Genomic DNA, 18581 nt, shown 5'->3' on the forward strand with positions numbered 1-18581 from the left:
GACATAGTCCAAGGATAGTATATCTAGCCTCTAGATATAGCTAGATTGCAGCTCTCATCAACCCAAGTACCATAGGTAACAGTGAGGCATGCTGTGATTTGCAGTTTAACAATTGTTGGATGGCACCACAATCCCATCTCTGTTATTGCCTGATACTTGGAGCCAGTGTGGTGTAGTGGTTTGAGTGTAAAACCCTGTGACAGGTTCACCTTAAGGTTGCCATAAGTCAGAAATTACCTTAAGGCACACAACAACAACAATTTGGATTCATGCTTCTTATTGGCTCAGTTCTCAGTTTATCCTGTGAATAAGTGGTTTCTGATCATAAATGGGTACAACTTTTATCCCAAGTCCCAATGGAAGTATACACTGTCTGGAGGACTTAATAGCAATTAAACAGTGATTCCCATCCTGGGATGCCTGCCCCCCACCAAGGGGTGCAAAATGGGATTCCAAGGGGTGCCAAAAAGAGTGGCTCATGTCCTGGAGTGATGAGTCATGAGTCGTCACTCATTTTTTTCTGAATAAATTAGAACCTAATTGCTCAGTTTAGATTTGCATTTTATGCACTGAGTTAAAAGTTTATTTTTAAATTCAATTTGTTCACATGGAGTATTGTATAGGGTTGAATACATGGTTCAAAAATTAGAAAATAAGACTTCTTCGTCTTCAAATGTGATATTATTTTCATATGGGGTGAAAACATTAATCAAACATCTAGCGGTGCTGGGCATAGAAAAGGTTGGAAAGCACTGAATTAGAGCATCTTGTGGTGCTGTTATGATAGGACTATGTGTTATTTATAACCAGGGCCACATTGGAACCCCTGATGTGCGCTACTCAGGGTGAAAGTAGAGGTTAATTTCTTTTTCTACTCTAAATATATGTAAATTCTCCTTCCTTTGCTTTACTTTTTAGTTTTTTAAAACAAAAACCAGATAACTCAGCACTCCTGCTTTGTGCTTTATGTAAATGGGCTTATCGTTAATGCAGACGTTTCAATGAATTGGATGCTCATCCATGCAAATCTTCCCCATTAGTGCCTCTTTTTAAAAAAGCATCATATAATAACCTTCCTCCATGATCTGGCTGAGATCTGTTTATTCTGTGGGAAAGAGAAAGAAGGGAGGGAGTAAAGGGGGGGAAATTAAATCCACAGCCATTTTTCTCCTCTTACTGAGCATCTCTCCAGGTGAGTATTTACTGCCTCAAAATGTTAGAATTGTATCTTACAAGAAGCAAATATAAGGAAATTCACAGAAGGAAAGTCTCCCATTTTTTCCTCATTGCAGATGCTCATCCCATAAAAGAACCTCTCTGGTACATCATGGAGCTCTCCTAAACAACAGGGTTGAATGGGATTGGCATGTTTCTGGAGCACAAGGACATAACCTAAAATCAAGTAGAGCTTCAACCAGTCTGGAGCTTTTCTCTTCCATTTTCCAGAAGCTCTCTATTATCCTATGTTGTAGAGAAGGTCTTCTTCACAAAATCCAGAGATGTCTCAAGACACACCAAGAGGGACAGTTGGGATGTGGGGAGAATGAAACATTGCTTTTGTTGACCTTGTTGAGTTGTCATAGGATCCAGGCCTGTGAATCCTCCACTAAAAGACTCCAGTGTGCAATTCTAACTTCTGTCCCGCTTTTACAGGTGTTTCTTCCACTCTTGAACTAACTGAGTTTGACGCACAAGCAGTGAACCCTGGAGGATCATTCAAGCTGACCTGCCTTGTTGCTGGTGTTGAAGTGAGTGGTTGGTATTGGGGATGGAACCGACAGTCTTCAGATGGAAAGCTGGAATGGATGGGTGGCATTGGGAGTACTGCTGCAGAAGGCAAACCCTACTACAACTCAGTGTTTGGCACCCGGATCACTATCACCAGGGACACATCAAAAAATGAATTCTACCTTCAGTTGCGGTCTCTTACCGCAGTTGACACTGCAACCTATTACTGTGTCAGACACAGGGGTGGGACACAGTGATGCAAAGCTATGGAGCATCCAGACAAATACCACATGGTGACTAAGTAACATTCACCCTTTTCATATTTTCCTGTAGCTTATTCATCATGAAACATTTATGTACTCTTCTTCAGATAAGAATTCAGTCAGCTTCCAGGATATATGGACATCTGTTACAGAAATAAAAGAAGAAAAAAATCAAGCTACTGTATAACAATGCCATAAAATGGTACAAAATCAAGCTAGAATATTCTGAGATTAGAAATAGGAAGACACAAAAACCTGTTGCAGACACCTTCAGTCTCTCTGAGCATTCCATTTCTGACATGAGGATAGCAGTCCTCGAACAAACAAACAAAACTACAAAAGAAGATTGGAAGGAGAAATAACTGAATTAGAATATATATACAAACTCCAGTCCATCAACAGTGGGTTGATCAGAGACAATGTCTTCATAGCACACCATATATATTATAAGATTGTTTAACACCCCAGCCTTATAGGGACACTCTTAGCCAGTTCATTGCATCTCATTGCATCTCCTTTCTGGTTCCCAGCCTGCAAACACTACATTACAAAACTCCCTCCACCATCCACCCACCCTAGCCTTAGACAATGTTTTTCCTCCTGTCTTTGTCCCTCAGTGACCATATTCAAACTGAACTTCCACTTCATCGCCATATCGATACATTTTGCATTTCTAAAGCTATTCATTATCACACTGTTCTTCAATAGTGGGACAGAAGTGGCATTGAAAATGTATTCAACAGCTCTTATCACACCACATCATGGCTACATAGTAGGGTATCCTGTAGTCAATCCGTACTTATGCCGCTGCTTGTAATGAATGGGAAAATCCCATGAATAGCTGTCAGTCTTGCAGTTAACCCATTCTTGAAGTATGTGACATATACTTTCATTGGGAAAGGGGCAAGGGGGGTGTTGCAGTCAAACCTCTTTACATTCCCTTTCTCTCTGAATTACCACCAAATTTAAAGAGCAGCAGAAGCATTAGGAGTGAAGCTTGTGCAATAATCTCCATAGTCTGAGTATGATGATCCTTCCTGGGCACCAGTTCACTCCATGCATTTGAGAAAGTGAACCAAGTCTACAAATGCTTATGCTACATTGTTATTTTTGGGCACCTTTATTCTCAAAGGTGCTACAAGATCACTTTGCATATTCCAGACCAACATAGCTGTGTCCCTGAATTCTACAGATTAGTCCTATAAAGGGAAACAGAAAAGCAATTCTGAATCAAACAGGAAAAAATAAACAAGACCCATAGTGCTCATGCATAGTAAAAGCCCCTGAACATGTTCAAGGTAAGCCTGAATGGGTTTCCCTAGAAACTAGACACTGCAATATTGGCTTTAAATAAGCCACTCTGATTGTTTGTAAACAGAGAAGCAGGATAGAAATAAATTTTTATTATTATTATTATTATTATTATTATTATTATTATTATTATATCTTTGTGAATTGCCTTGAAATCATAGGTAAAGGGGAAGGATGTTGGAGGAGGCCGTTCTAGTACCTCCATGAAAAAGACCCTGTTCCTAATGGCCATATGCCACCTTTTAGGTGGTAATAAAATCCACAGCAGGGATCCAAAGGAAGACATGGAAGAAGATGGATCTCCACTGTTTGGAGCTTTAAAGTCTTGGTGTTTTGGGTGTTTGAATCAAGAACCACTAGCAAGTGTGTCTCACTTTTATCCTATATTCTTAATCGGAGGAGAGGACTGGACAGAACTGGACTGGATTCCTTCTGTGCAAACGTACTACTATGTTCAGCCTCCTACTGTTTACATACCACTTTCCAAAGGTTGCTCACAGCCTGCACAAAAAGAACAGGATTGTGTTTCTGAGAATTTGACAAAACACAGAGGGAAAGTATGTCCATACATGTGTAAAACTGTACTTCATTTTTAGCAAACCTTTGCCAAGTTTCAGTAACAAAATTTCCATGGCCTTGGTTCCTCCAGCTGTGCATTTTGCAGCCTTGGCAACACATTGGGTTTATTTGCTAGGATATGCTGCCATCTACTGAACAAGTAAAATATCAAAGGCGCTTATTCACTGTATACCAAAGAAGCAACTTCTTCAGTCCTGCAACAGTTGAATGAAGGCTCCATATTTAGAGGTTCAATAACTGGTGCTTAGAAGTAATCCATTGCAGATAATATTGTTCCATACTAACATGTTTCCATACTTACATGTTACTTTTGAGAGTAATAAAGGCATAAAACCTTTCTGTCAACCATGTAATGACTAGGAACTGTTACTTTTTTTTACATGTATCAAGTAATGATTCCTCTTATTTTTTCCATTATGGATAAAGGGGTGCTAAAATGCCTTGGGCGACATTTTGAACATTTTAAGGGTTTTTTTTTCACTTTTTTAAATGGGTGTTTTTCAAAACTAGGGAACTATGGTGTGCTACAGACTGTCCTTAAAGGACGGTCTGGTGGCGGTGCCATTTGTGCCGCCAGCAAGCCACAGCGGATATACTGACTTTGTACAGCGCTGTGTATAATTACAGCGCTTTAGAAATAAAGTTTAATAATAATAATAATAATACTGCTCGGCTTGGTGACGGCAAGAAAAAGAAGCCGCAAAAAGCGGCTTCTTTTTGCGGCTCGCAAGTGATGTCGCAGTGCACCATTGGTGCACTCATGACGTCACCTGGGCGCTGCGACGTGCGGACGCTAAGTGTCCGCTACATCAAAATGGTGACACCCATGTGAACAGGGCGCTGCCATTTTGTACGTACTCCACACGTACTAGGGCCCCAGGCAATGGCCCGTCTGGAGAGGGCCATAGGGTGCATCCACACTGCAGAAATAATGCAGTTTGATGCCATCTTAAGTGCTGTAGCTCCATCCTATGAAATCCTGGGCTTTGTGGTTTTGCAAGATTTTTAGCCTTCTTTGCCAAAGAGTGCTGGTGCCTCTCCAAACTACAAAGCCCAAGATTCTGTAGGACAGAGCCATGGCAGTTAAAGTGGTGCCACACTGCATTATTTCTACAGTTTAAGTGAGGAATATAACTGGTTTCTTTTTAAAAAGTATAATTGCCTGAATCTTGTAAGAGAGTTAAGTCTTTGAAAGTGGACTTACACATTCAGGAATTAGAACTGGGCAGTTTCATAATGTCTGTATCCAGGATGGAGACACAATGAGTCCCAATGTGCATTGGGACTGAGGCATAATAGGACTTGATACATATTGGGAAATCTGTTAGGGAGTGCCAATGCACAGCAACACACCTTTACCAGTGTCCTGTTATACGTCTTCACAATTCACTAACAGGGCATTTTAGGCCCTTTACTACATAGTTAAGTATATGTAAAGCTGTGTAATGTAGAGCGTGATATAGGATTCTGGCAGTAACAGCATGATTAGGATCCAAAACATATTGCAGAATAATAGGACCCTTATAGGGCAGAATCCTAGGTCCAAAACACACTGCAGAAGTTGGAGACCACTTTAACTGGGTCAATACTAGGGAATCCTAGGAACTGTAGTATATTGTGGCACCAGAGCTCTCTGACAGAGGAGGCTAAATGTCTCACAAAACTACATTTCCTAGAATTCCCTAGCATTGTGTCGTGTCTTTTAGATTGTAAGCCTGAGGGCAGGGAACCGTCTGACTAAAAAAAAAAAATTATGTACAGCGCTGTGTAAACTTACAGCGCTTTATAAATAAAGGTTAATAATAATAATAATAATAATAATAATAATAATAATAATAATAATAATGGCAGTTAAAGTGGTCACAAACTGGATTATTTCTGCAGTGTGTTTTGGACCTAGGATTCTGCCCCATCATGGTCTCATCATATGGAGAGTTTCCACATGTAAGGGAAGTACTCCTAATTCAGGCTTGTTATTCTCCATACAAGCATAGTGAGCGGAATAGAGACTTCACAGTCCCTGCTTTGTACGTTGACTCAGCACATTTACAAAGTGAGTCAATAATGAGAGAGACCGGAGTCCTAATCAGGTATTCTTTTTAAAAATGATGCAGACATATATAGGGCACACACTTCAGCCCCACTATGTTTTACTCTTGATTTCCCTATGGGGTAGGAAAGGTCTGCAAAGGAGCTACAACCACAGCTAATGCCACACTGCAGAATTAATGTAGTATGAAACCACTTTAACTGCCATGGCTCCGTCCTGTGAAAACCTTGGATGTCCAGTTTGTTGTGGCACCAGAACTCTCAGACAGAGATGGCTAAATATCTCACAGAACTACAGATACCAGACTCCCATAGCACTTAGCCATAGCAGTTGTAGCAGTACCAAATGCCACATTTTTGCATGAGAATGACACACTGTGGGCACTGGAGTGGTATCAGCACAGTGACTCATGCCCATACAAAATCTCCTGTATTTGTGGGGGAAACACTTTCTTCACCCATACTTAGTCCAAGGAGGCACGGTCTATCTATTCATTTATTTGTTATTTAGCAGGTTCTTATCTTGCCTTTCTCCACCACCAAACCCCAAATGGGCCTCAAGGCAGCTTACAGTAACAAACAAAATACAATGAAAGCATAGAGGTTTAAAGCAAGATCTCTTCACCATTTATCTCTTGATCAAATTGTATTCTCACCCTTCTTAAAAGATGACCTGAGCAGGCGTGTGGGTTTTTGTTCCCTGAAATATCATGGTGGATGCTGGCTGTGAGAAAACTACAATATAAAAAGATGACAAGCTGTTTGTTCACTAACTCTTTGAGGCTGACCTGATGGGCTAGACACCAAACTCCCTTGGATGGCTGAAAAAGAAGAATGCAATGGATGCAATGCTCTTGTATATGAACATGTTGCAACCTTGCATATCCTGAGCCCTGGGGCAGACGTCTCGGTGAGCTTTTGACAAGCTGAGAGAAAAGGATGTTCTTGTCAAGACACACTTCACTGTGTCATAGGAAAGCACTGGGTTTCTTTTCCTCCAGTGGCACAATGACTCACGGCCGTACAAAATCTGTATTGGGGGGGGGGGGGGGACATTTCAGAAATAGAGAAAACTCACAGCCCACATGATGCAAAGAAATCTCGCAGCACCTTTGATATTGTTCAAAAGAGGTTGTAGCATTAGGTTTTTTTAGACTCAAGGCTACTTCCTCAGATGTAAAAGTGAACAAATGTCCACATGACATAAATATGGTATTGCCATGTGAAATAAAGGTCCTTTTTTTAACGATTTATCCCATTAATAAGAAAAGTGCTCCAGGAAACTCCCCCTGTTATGAGTGTGTGATGGGAATGGAGCAGGAGCCGCTATTCCACTTCCGTAGCACCATGGGGATCACACCCATAGGAGTGCTTGTTTGACATTTAGCACATGGAAGGAGCTCCATGTGATAAACTCCAATGACAAAGCTGATTTTGTACCAAGATTAGCATACAAAGGGATCTTTGTAGACTACCTGAAAGAAAGAAGTTGGTAACATGAGCTTTTGTAGACTTGAACCTACTTTCTCAGATGCATGTTTGCATCAAGATGGTGAGATTCTTTGTTAGAGAAAGTTAACAAAGTATTATCTGAGAAGAAAATACTTGGAAAACAAGAGATTTCCCTCTGAACAATCAAGGGCACAGTCTTACTCACTGCTACACCCAGACCCAGCCTTGAACAATTTTTTACTTTATATGAAGTGGGAAGAATTGCCATATACACACCCCTGAGAAGTCATTCACAGTTCTAGGTTCCAGGATGCCAATTTGCATGCAGACTTTCTGATCTTCTTCTTCTGTAGATCCAGATTCATGCCTCACATCCATCAAAATTATTTTGTCCTGAGGTACATAGTACTGTCTAAAGAGAAAACAAGCTTCCCAGCTCAAAGGTCTATCCATTGAATCACCAACTGACCCATCATGCTGAATCCAAATCCAAACAAGACAGTGTTGCTGTCAATTCATCATTTTTATAGATTTTTTAAAAAGATAAAAGAAAAAGAAAAACAGACTATTCATTTATTTAATTATTCTTTTGCTTCTTATCTTGCCTTTCTCCACCATTTACTCCAAATGGGCCTCAAGGCAGCTTATAGTACGACTGATTTATAAAAAGTACAATGAAAACATACAAGTTTGAAGCAAGATCTCTTCACCACTGATCTCCTTATCAAATTGAATTCTCACATGGGTTTTTGTTCCCTAAAATATCACAGTGGAGCCTGGTAAGGGGGGGGGGGGGATGGCGATAAACTACAATACAAAAATACAGCAGTACAGCAGGCTGTTTTTGCACCAACCCTTGGAAGTTGAACTATTAAGTCATGTGCAAGTCACAGCTGACAGGCTTCACCGAATGCTCTCTCCTGGAAGGCTGAAAATGAGAAATGACGAGTTCTAGATTGATGCAATGTTTTTGTAAATGCACAAGTTACAACCTTGCATATCCTGAGTGCTAAGCCAGACATCTCAGTGTATTTTTGACACGCCAAAAGGAAAGGAAGTTCTTGTCAGAAAACAATTCACTGTGTGATGGGGCAGCACAGTGGTACATTTCCATACAAGAACCTCTTGGAGACACATTAAAGAAATGATCAGATTCAGTCTTTGAACTAGAGCCAAAAAACTCAGCATGGAATGAGTGAGTGCTATTCTATCTCTCCATTCTGAAAATGCTCTTAAAGAGGAGGAAAATCTGCTGTTTTAGTCATTCTCATCCATGAAAGCATGTAGATGACAACAGTTGGGCAGATACATTTGTCATTTCCCATGCAAGGTGAGAAGGGGAGAGGAGGTCCACTATTATTTGTCCCCATAATCTCATATTCTGGAGTATAATGCCTCTGAGTATGGAGGTTTCCTTTATCTGTACTTAATCGTAACAAACAACATGCACATTTATTTCACTGTAACTGAAGAGGAATTGGACTAGATAGCCCTTGGGGTCCATTCTGATTCCATGTACCTACAATACTATGTGCAATTCAACTTAGTGCAATTCATTGATTGGGTCAATGGAGTGAGACAGACACTAATAATAATTTTGCACATTCAGCATTCACAATAAATAGTTGATGGGTAACAATGAATGGGTAAATTCCTTTGGAATGCAACAAACATATACTGTTGGTAGTATGGATTCCCCTTTCCTACTCACAACTTTCCATAAGTCCCCTAAATTTATGCCAGAATTGTGATGTGAAGGAACCTCTGAAAAAGGGTTCAGAGCAGAAGAAAGAGAGAGGAAATCTGTCCTTGTAACACTGAATATCACCCAGTGTTTAGAGAACTCAATGTAACAAATGTCTTCTACTCACATCAGTGTTCAGATCATTATAGGGAAGTGAGCAGATTATATTTTGTGATGCTTCCCTCATAACCATTTTCTAAAAAGTCTACTGGAGACCATGATTTGTCTAGAAATAGAGACAAAAAGGAGATATGGTTTATATATTTCATTAATGCTGCCATCTGTCTCATAATTCAGTTGCTTCAGAGTTAGGGCATCCAGTTACTGATGGTCAGTGGGCTACATTCAGTTGGCAGGCCATCAGTTAGCCAGGAATGCTCTATGCTAATGCTCCATCAGACAGCTGTGTGGGAAATGGGTAGGCCCTCCAACACCCAGCCCTGTGTCTCAGGATTTTGCACAGCCTTACGGCATTGTGTGAGATGGAGTTGGACTGGTAGTGCCCACAGTGAAAGAAACCCTCTCAAAAACACAGACACACACACACAATTTTTAAGCTTGTGTTTGCAGTCTTACATGCCACACATACAAACACTAATATCATTCCATAAAATATATCAGCTTAATGCTAAAACAGGGACATCTGGAAATTTTGCAAATGTTTATGCTGGCTTGTTCATGAATTCTCTGCTAGAAAGAACTAAGGAAAAAAAGTACAGCATAGTTCTCTCTTTTTCCCCTGAGTCCCTTCATTAATGCTTCACATATTTCCTGTAAAGAGCTAGACTCATTCATTTATCTAACCAATTTGTCCTGGTTTTCTTAAGGAATTTTTAAAAATGCATACGATAAATATTCCAGATTTTCCAAGCTATATGCCATGATGTAGTGTACATCATATCATGCATGTTATGGTATAGTAGTCTGAGTGTTGGACTAAGACTCTTGGAAATCAGGGCTCAAATCCCCATTCAGGCATAGAAACGTACAAGGTGAACAACTGTATTATTTTAATTCGATTTTATTAAAAACGTTTTATTTTAATTCGTTTCAAATCCTAAGTGGGAACAAGCTCTTAGGGTAAGTCACAATCTGTCAGCCTAAGAGAAATACAATGGCAAACCTCCTCTGAATAAATCTTGCCAAGAAAACCATATGAAAAGGTCACCATACATTGGGGTCAACTTGAAGGACATAACAACAATAATATATGATGTAGATTATTATAGCTGTGCTCCAGAATGATGAATGTACCATCAAAAGCCTATTCAGACAACTCAAAATGAACCAGATGTGACCACTACTACATCCTCTCATGAACAGGCACAGGCTCAATCTTTTTCTTTTCTTACCAGCAACTATCTGAGCAGCCTCAATTTCCACCCCTTAAAGTTTGGGAAACAACTTCTGTCTTCATAAAGAAGCTACCAAAATTTCAATGTGAGATGGACAAAAAAAATATCATTTAATTAAAACAAAATTCAGATGTGGGAAGAAATGAAACCTGTAAATATTTCCACATGATAAATGAGGCCACTAATGGAGAATGACAGCAACATGACTAAATTAGAAAGCAGGACAAAGACAATTCAAAGGAAGACTTGGGAGATTACCACACACTCTGTATCATGTCGTTCTCCCAATGGGTTTAAGTGTCAAAGATAGGTCTTATCGCATTCACCCATAAATAGGCATATGCAGCCTGTCTGCAACCCAGGCTTATCCCATGGCTTTTTAAAAATGGCAAAATCCCATATACAAAAATCTGCTGGGGAAGCCCAAGTTGCAGACAGGCTGCATATGTCTGGCCACAGGTGAATGTGGTAAGAACCATCTTTGACACTTAAATGTGCATGTATCCTGTCAAGAGAAAGATGGGATACAGCATGTGCAATAATCTCATTGGATTCTGCTGAACAAAAGGATGTTCCTTTTTTTTTTTACAAAGTTCATACTGAAACAAACAGTTCCATGAAAACTTTTTTTCCCTATAATGTAATTAACAAACTGCAAAATTCTGTACTTGTGGTACCCAGAGAAAAGTCTGAGAGGATGCTCTGCTTGCATATTAATTTCATGTGAGCATTATTCTTAGGTTCCTTGGAATTTGTCAAGCCATGTATCATTGTGTACGGCCCCTTTCACAGTGATTGGTGCTGTATCAAAAACCTGTTCAGGCTTTGCGTGTACAACTGCATCAAATTGGTGTTGTTGCTTTGTTTTATTCTTTTTAAACTCTTAAACCTGACTCTTTATTGGACCACATTTAGGTATAATGTCACCTTCTAATTTGTCAAAAATGTACATGTGTTTAACAATACATCAAGCAAAGTTATATTCAGTCTGCACTACCTATCTTCATACTAACCTAGAATACAGCTGACATCTGAAAAGACATACAGGATTACACTGGTATGATACTTTTAAAATATTTTATTAATACTCTATATTTTCACTGCTTTTGCACTAGCCCCTCAATCAAACCCAGAATTAGGAAAAGTTACTACTTTGGACTACAGTTCCCAGAAGCATCTAGTCAGTTTGACCGCTTACCTCACCTGCTGTAAGATGTTCCACAAGTACAAGCCGTTGGCCTCATTTTTCACAGAGCAAAAGAGCATTTTAAAAAAGATGTTCTGTGTTGCCATTTTGGAAAAGTCGACTGCAAAAATAGCATTGGCACAAAATTAATCTCTCTTGCTTTCTCAACATGCACACTTGTACTTTTGTGTATCCATTGAAAAATTTGGTTACAATATCCATCCACAAATATCGATACATAAGAAAATATATATAATTTGACACATAACTTGACAGCTTCTCTTTTACTACTCTCTCCCAATCCTACCGTTTTTCAGATGAGTCCTTTTTTTTCATCATGCCATCTCTCTGCCTCATTCACTGGATTTTATGGTGGCTTCAGATGGCATCATTCTTCACTTGTCACCCCTTTTTCTTTTCTGACACTTTTGCCATCTTTTTCTTCACCACACAAAATCCATTAACAGCAACAAAAAAGGTAGCAGAGTGCTTTCTAACTGCTAGCCTAAGAAGCTAGCATTTAGAAACTCAATCTGGGCCACATTCCCACTGACAAATCGCTTTGCAATCCAAATCGATGGATTAATTCAGCAGCAGAGCATGGTTCACACTACATTTGTTCCAATCTCATTTTCTTGCTGCAAAATAAAATAAAATAACCCACTTCTGGTTCACATTGATGAATAAAACGATTCAAGATGGACCTGCTCCAGTCAGCCAAAGGGCAGTTCAAACTGATTTGCAATCCTGTTTAAAAGGTAGTGGAAATGAAGTCTTCGAAACACCCTCCACCTCACTATCTTGAGCTTCTCATTCTTAGAGATGGCATCTGTGCCAATCGTTGCTTCTTATCTCCACATATGGGAACCAGTTTATCGTCAAGAAACCATAAAACAGACATTTTGCTCACACAGCACCCAAAATTAACCTTGGACGGGAACCCCATTCCGTTTCTGTTTCCTCCCACGGTTTGAGTAGGATGTGGGCAACGTTTTGGAGGTTTCCTGGGGTGATGGATGGTATAAGGTGAAGGAAATACAGAATGGCATGTTTGCAAGATGCAGCACTGGAGTTTGTAGAGTAGACCTGGGGTCAATTCATTAAACTATTTTTTAGGTGGAAAGTCACCTCATTGTGACTTTTCCCTCCATTGTTGAATAAGGAAGAAGTTAGAATCAGGGAACTAGACCTGTTTAGAGAAGTATATGGGATAGGAACACTGAAATTCTCTCTTTTTTCCCCCATGCTAGTTGAGCTAGTGGTAACTGTGACATGCCCCCCTCCCATGTTCCAATGACCATTGGTCTGGCCTCTAAGAGAAAGAAGAGCAGCCAGGGACAGCTCCATCATATCTTTGCCCAGACGCCAATGAGAGACCCTCTTTCCATGTTCCAACTGCCATGGCTCTGGCCTCTGAGGAGCAGAAGAACATCCAGCATCTGCTGGACTTAATCCTCTTTCTCATGTCTCACATATTATTTAGACTGTAAGCCTGAGGGCAGGGAACCATCAAATTATTGATTCGTAAGCTGCCCGGGTATTTATATACTCCCTGTATACATTCTAAAGATTATACGTAATTTTAATACAATGTATGCAAAATTAGATGTTTTGCATAAAGTATTCTTCTTCAACTGTTCATGAGGAGAGCAGAAGCCATTTGAGATAGTCAAAATAAAGGAAGATCTATGCCAAGGATGAAAGAAGCAATGAGGCCCTGATTCATTTCTGTGGTAGGGTCTATGGCTGGTGGTTGCTGGACCCCAGTACGCTCCTCCCACTACCACCTCTAGAAGTCCAAAAGGATGCTTCTTTGTCTCAAGAGCAGGCAAAGGTTTTATTACTAACATGAAACATTGTGGTGGATACTATAGCAGCCACAGTGTTACATCTCAGTATAAAAACCCCTTACAGATGTTCTTTCTCGGCACCATCTGATCATGCTGCAACCTGGCAGAAGATCTTCACCTTTATCATCATCTACCTCTGAATCCTTCAAATCCAGCTTAAGAGGTAACACAATATCCTTCCCAAAAGAGTAACACAGAGGAAACGTTAAGCTATCTCCCCATATTCCCCATGTCCTCTAGAATGGAGCTTCTCAAACTTTGGTCCTTCAAATATTTTGGATTTCGGCTCCCAGAAGGCCCAGCCAATATGATCGAGGATCAGGAATTCTGAGAGGTGAAGACCCAGACATGTGGAGGACCAACATTTGCAAAACACTGCTCTGGCTGACATGGAATCATGTTGTGCAATGTCATAAGATGGAGAAAGGAGGAAAGTTAAAGTGCTGTTACAGCAGAGTTAAGAGGAATCTCTGGTTATGCAACATTGGCAGGATGCTTGCTAATACCGAAACATTATTTTTGTCAAAAGCAAAAACATCAAGCCCTTTCCTTTGACAAAATGCCAGCACTCTCTGGGACATAATCTTGCCCTTCTGAACACTTGGGCTCAGGCTTGGACCAGCCTTGAATCAAGGTGGGAAGCACGGGGGGGTCGAGGGGGGGTTCCTTGTGGTAGTCACCCTTTACAGCTTAATATAAGCCACTGTATGTTCCATCACAGCAGTATATATCTGGAAGACTGGGTTGTCCATCTCTTATTTACAGAAATCCATCTCCTAATGGAGATGTGAAAGGACATTTTTGTCGAGGCTATTCTCATTGTGTGAGAACTGGCTGGGGCACAGTGATACAGTCCCATTCAAATACATTTTGGTGACAAAGGGAGGGAAATGCATACTTATTTTGTTAATTGTATTTCAGCTAGAAGCAAGAAACCACAACCTAAAAGCAATTGCATTGTTCTTGCTGTTTTCTGGGAGGTCACAAGCAGTGGTAGGTCACTCAAGATATTCTGCTGTCAGAAAAAATGACCAAAGGGTCTCAGCTCCTCAACATTCAACATTCACATCCTGTTCCAAAAAAAGGGGGGGGGGGGGGAGATGGTGTGATCCTCAGAGTGCCTGTGTGTATAATAAAAGCAATCCATTGTAACTACTTCTAATAATTATTTCAGCAAGAAAAGGGGACTGTGGTACACATAGAGGTTATGGCTAACTACTTTGTTCCTTTGGATTCAGGAATGGAAAGCTGTTAGCTACATCTGAGCTTGGAAGATAACCAGGGAAGTACTGATGTGATTCATTCCTGTCATTACTGAAATTTGTGTACTGGAATGTATCATTGTGCCATTATAACTACCACAGTAAACAATGCCATGTCAAAAACTCTACCTACCCACCAAACATCCTGTACATCGATATCCATAAGGAACTAAGCAGACCAATTAAATCTAATGCAACAGATCTCAAAAAAAAGTGGAGTTTTAATTCTGGGATAATGACTACTATTTTTCTTATCCTGCCTTTCTCCCAGATTGGGTTGCTTTGCAAATTTTAAACAATTACAATATATTCTCTGAAGATGCCAGCCACAGATGCTGGCGAAACATCAGGAAGAAACTCTTCTAGAACATGGCCACATAGCCCAAAAAACCCACAAAAATGATTATAATATAGTTAAAAATCTGCAAAAAGTCTACATTGTATAGAATTAAACAATTAATAATACTGGAGCAATATAAAAGCATACTTATAGATTTAGGAAGGACTACATTTAGGATTAAGAGTTAATTTAAAGTTTAGGATTTAAGAGAGATGGCATCTAAAATTCCCTGAAAGCTGAATTTTCTGCAAAAAAATTAGACAGAGGAGTACTTCCAAATATATCTAATGGAGGCCTCAAAACATTTTTTTATAAATCAGTATTACAGCCTAATGGAAGTTTTTGAGCCAGAAGTAGTAACTCCACTGGGTACTTCATTCCCAGCATTATTGAAATTTGTGTATGGTTGTGTATCATTGTGCTACAATATGGAGGTTACCACAGTAAGAAACACCATGCCAAAAACTATCTAAGCCACCCATGTGGACTATTCTGGATTTGGGGATAATTTGGATTTTGGAATTCTGTATAAGGAGACTCAACCTGTACTGGAATTGTTTTGATCAAATTTGGAAAAGCGGTATATAAATAAACATTATTATTATTATTATTATTATTATTATTATTATTATTATTAGTATGTATGTGTGAACTGAGCATCCTAATATTTTGGTCCCTTACAAGCAATTTCACATCATTCCTGCAGCTTCCCCAAATTTGCAGATGGCTTCAGTGGTAACATGGAAGGGTTGAAAGGAGAGGAAAAAACCACAAAGCCCACTGACCACAGCAAAATGCCAAAATCAAGGCTTAATTTTACATTCCCAAATATACACTGAAGGAAGGACCCCAAAAAAGTAAAAGCTTAATTAAAATGTCACAGAAAATCCAAGAAGTTAAGTACACAACACTAAAAACTTAGACTTGCAATCCTACATTGATTTTGTGAAATATAAATCTTCCCCTGTGGAATTGTGCATTATTTTTCCATGAAATCCTTGTATGTATGACAACATTCATTTAATTTTGCAGTTACTCTTTGACTCTTCTATTCCTGCATTCTTTGCCCAGAAAAATCACTGGTCTAAGCAAGCTCTGTGGTTTTTGTAGGAGCATACATTACTGTGGGACAACTGTGCTCTGTGTATATCAGACAGTGGCATTTCATCGACCACCAGAGCTACTAATCACATAATCAAACAACTGCTAGTACTGGAAAGCAAGCTGTGTGCTTTCTTTTCTGGAACATTTTGAGGGCAAATCCAAAGCTTACCAATGTTCTACCATCTCCAGGGAGGAAAAAAATCTACTTAGAATCCTTAAAGCATCATGCTCTTCAAATGCCTGCTCTTCACAGACTTAAGTACCCCAAAGACTAGGCTCCATCTAGTTCTGTAGCGGAGGCTCAGGACTTTTTGTACAACGATGCTTCACTGTGATAACTGGGGGCTCCACAGTGAGTAACATCCTTCCAAAATCTTCCACGATCAAAAAGGACACCAATGAAGCAAGAAATGATAAATTACAACAGGATCAGCCCAGCTAACATTGGTCATGAAATGAAAGAAAAGCAGGCAAATATTTCTTCCTTTTTTACCTCTTCTCCTTAAATATGACTTCCATTATGTTCCTCGTACCTCTATCTGATGATTCACAGCTAGAATTGCCAGGCTGCATGCAGGACAGAACTCCTGTTATTTTAATGTTTAGCAGATCCTCAACCAGGAAGTCTTACATTTCAGTACAAAAGAGTCAACCACAAAAGAGACATAATGAGTTCCAGCACATGTGTGTAATCAACATGTTCTCTTCTTCTCAACAGGTTCACCACACGTAAACATTAATCTACACCTCAGATTCCACAACGCTCTGTTTAACTCTCTAATCTCAGACCAGAAAGCCTGCTCTGGTTGTGTTTCCTTTCACAGTTGAAGCAGGAAGATGGCAAAGACCCTGAGGTTTCAGAAGAGAAGGTGATGAAGGGATTATAGAATAATGCAAGTCTTTGGATGAAAGGGGAAGAGGTAATTTCCACTCTGGTTTCTCCAAAAGGAACTAAATTTATACCAAAAAGCACAGAATGAATGGGGAGGGGGAGTTTGCTCACATAACCACTTTTGAAGTGGAAAAGTTGGCATAAGATAAGTTTTCTTTCAGAGTTCAGTGTTCAGATGAAAAGAGCATCGGAATCAAGGAACATATGGTTCCAGCATATGAGACCAATGATAATTCTGGACTGCAATATCTCCTCTGTTCTGCTGCCATGGTTGTTAATTGCTTATATGACAAACTGTGCATATATTACCAGATGAAAAGGATTATAATTCTAAACCAAGAACAATCAAGACACTTTGCATGGTGTATTCTTCTTCTGCTATTTATGGCTGCATCTGCACTGCAAAAACAATGCAATCTGACACCGCTTCAACTGACATAGCTCAATGCTATGGAATTTTGGGAATTGTAGTTATGTGAAATATTTAGCCTTCTCTGTCAGAGAGGTCTGGTGCTACAACAAACTACAAATCCCAGCATTCCACAGCATTGAGCCATGGCAGTTAAAGCAGTGTCAAGATGCATTATTTCTGCAGTGCAGAGGCAGCGTTGGATGAAGAATAGGAAACACTCTACTATTTTGGTATTTTAGGTTGTTAATCCATGCTAATGTTTCTCCATGCATTGGATGTGCATTTTCAAATAGAATCTTCCTTCATATTCATAATGCGGAGAAATACATCCTTAAAAATGAAACTGAGATTCCTGGCTTGCTAAATTCACACTGTGAAATTCAGTGCTTTCAATGTCAATGTGAATAATGAATGAATTCACATTTTCCAAGTACCAACTATACATTTTGGTTGCTTGTTTTCTCATTTACACTTGCAGAATTCCACGCCTCACCATTTCTAAAATAATGTCTTAGTTGCAGAGAAAGGTTTTTGTATTAATGATAGCCACAGTGGGGGAGTATGGCAGCCACAGTGTTATATCCCAATACGAAAACTGTTTACAATGCTATCTCTTTATTTCCATCAAGCTGTCCCAGATCCATTCTTGAGAACTACTTAGGGTTTCCAGGTTTTCAAAATAATAAGAGACGGTCAAAACAATATGGGACAGGACACATGATGCAGGCCTATATAAAGCCCAGCTCAACTCTCATAAAAAAGAGAGCTTGTCTTGGCATTTCCTACCTCCTCCAAGATTTCTAATCTCTCATTGGAAGCCTCCAAACCCTGAAAATCTCAGGTTTGGAAAGTTTGCCGATGACCCAATGGGAGTTGGGCAGCAGCATTAGCATTCTGATTGTACATGTTTAGTTGTTTGTGCAAAGGTGGAACTCATCTGTTCCCCAGAATGCACTGGACACGCCCTCAGACTATAGAAGCCAAGTGGATAGGGCCAACCTCATAGCTAACAATGAGGGAATACCTAGTTTTTTAAAATTCTTAATTAAAATCT

The 18581-nt window shown here is 39.7% G+C and overlaps 1 protein-coding gene and 1 long non-coding RNA gene across 2 annotated transcripts in view; one reads left to right on the forward strand and one right to left on the reverse strand.

The window, feature by feature from the left end:
• LOC121933921 overlaps positions 1–18581 on the forward strand; it is a 110274-nt gene that overhangs the window by 26115 nt on the left and 65578 nt on the right. The window lies entirely within an intron of this gene.
• Positions 667–7871, reverse strand: LOC121934930. Its single transcript, XR_006104701.1, has 3 exons — positions 7659–7871; positions 2247–2324; positions 667–2134 (listed from the first exon to the last, which is right to left on the reverse strand). It is a non-coding gene; the product is annotated as an uncharacterized LOC121934930 (long non-coding RNA).

Source organism: Sceloporus undulatus, chromosome 6 (genome assembly GCF_019175285.1).
Source record: "Sceloporus undulatus isolate JIND9_A2432 ecotype Alabama chromosome 6, SceUnd_v1.1, whole genome shotgun sequence".
NCBI lineage: Eukaryota > Metazoa > Chordata > Lepidosauria > Squamata > Phrynosomatidae > Sceloporus > Sceloporus undulatus.